This window comes from Kogia breviceps, chromosome 5 (assembly GCF_026419965.1).
Source record: "Kogia breviceps isolate mKogBre1 chromosome 5, mKogBre1 haplotype 1, whole genome shotgun sequence".
In the NCBI taxonomy this organism is placed as follows: Eukaryota; Metazoa; Chordata; class Mammalia; order Artiodactyla; family Physeteridae; genus Kogia; species Kogia breviceps.
Genome location: NC_081314.1, coordinates 14,511,353 through 14,513,084, shown reverse-complemented (window position 1 = coordinate 14,513,084; position 1,732 = coordinate 14,511,353). Strand labels below are relative to the sequence as shown.

The 1,732-nt window shown below is 42.0% G+C and overlaps 1 pseudogene; it reads left to right on the top strand.

Annotated features, from left to right (window-relative positions):
• The first annotated feature begins 251 nt into the window (after window positions 1-251).
• On the top strand, window positions 252-1,300 carry LOC131756646 (serine/threonine-protein kinase Chk1 pseudogene; annotated as a pseudogene).
• Window positions 1,301-1,732: the final 432 nt, after the last annotated feature.

The following is a 1,732-nucleotide window of genomic DNA, read 5'->3' as shown; positions in this document are numbered from 1 at the left end:
AAACCCTGGGAGACGGTGCCTATGGAGAAGTTCAACTTGCTGTGAATAGAAGAACTGAAGAAGCAGTTGCAGTGAAGATTGTGGACGTGAAGCGTGCCATAGACTGTCCAGAAAATATTAAGAAAGAGATTTGTATCAATAAAATGTTAAATCATGAGAATGTAGTGAAATTCTATGGTCACAGGAGAGAAGGCAATATCCAGTATCTATTTCTGGAGTACTGTAGTGGGGGAGAACTTTTGGATAGAATAGAGCCAGACATAGGCATGCCTGAACAAGATGCTCAGAGGTTCTTCCATCAACTCATGGCAGGTGTGGTTTATCTGCATGGTATTGCAATAAGTCACAGGGATATTCAGCCAGAAAATCTCCTATTGGATGAAAGGGATAACCTCAAAATTTCTGACTTTGGCTTGGCAACAGTGTTTCGGCATGATAATCGTGAGCGTTTATTGAACAAGATGTGTGGTACTTTACCGTATGTTGCTCCAGAACTTCTAGAGAGAAAAGAATTTCATGCAGAACCAGTTGATGTTTGGTCCTGTGGAATAGTACTTACTGCAGTGTTGGCTGGAGAATTGCCGTGGGACCAGTCTAGTGATAATTGTCAGGAATTATTGTGATTGGAAAGAAAAAAAAAACATATCTCAACCCTTGGAAAAAATCGATTCTGCTCCTCTAGGGGCAAAGAGGCCCCGAGTCACTTCAGGTGGTGTATCAGAGTCTCCTGGCGGATTCTCTAAGCCTATTCAATCGAATTTGGACTTCTGTCCAGTAAACAGTGCTTTTAGTGAAGAAAATGTGAAGTACTCCAGTTCTCAGCCAGAACCACGGACAGGTCTTTCCTTATGGGACACCAGCCCTTCATACATTGATAAACTGGTACAAGGGATCAGTTGTTCCCAGCCCACATGTCCTGATCATATGCTTCTGAATAGGCAGTTGCTCGCCACCCCAGGATCCTCACAGAACCCCTGGCAGCTCTTGGTCAAAAGAATGACACGATTTTTTTACCAAATTGGATGCTGACAAATCTTATCAATGCCTGAAAGAGACTTGTGAGAAGTTGGGCTATCAGTGGAAGAAAAGTTGTATGAATCAGGTTACTGTATCAACAACTGATAGAAGAAACAATGAACTCATTTTCAAAGTGAATTTGGTAGAAATGGATGAGAAGATCTTGGTCGACTTCCGGCTTTCTAAGGGTGATGGATTGGAATTCAAGAGACACTTCCTGAAGATGAAAGGGAAGCTGAGTGATGTTGTGAGCAGCCAGAAGGTTTGGCTTCCTGCTACATGATCGATCCACTGGCTCTGGGATTCCTGGTGAAGATAGTGCTGCTATGTGGACATTATTCTTCCTAGAGAAGATTATCCTATTCTGCAAACTGCAAACAGTAGTCTCTGAAGAGTTGTCTTCCCTCTAGCCAAACAATTTCCAACTCTTTTTGTATGTTCTTCATACAAATAATACCTATATCTTAATTGTAAGTGAAACTTTGGGGAAGGGATAGATAGAATTCACTAGATATTTCTTCATCTGCATTTAGTGTCTGAATTTGAGACCCACCTGGTGGAAACCGAGCTCTGGGGATACGTGAGCTTACCAGCTTTTATATCAACATTATGAAAAATGACATTCTTGTCCCATTTTTTTTTTTTTTTTTTTTTTTTTTGTGGTATGCGGGCCTCTCACTGCTGTGGCCTCCCCCGTTGCGGAGCACAGGCTCCG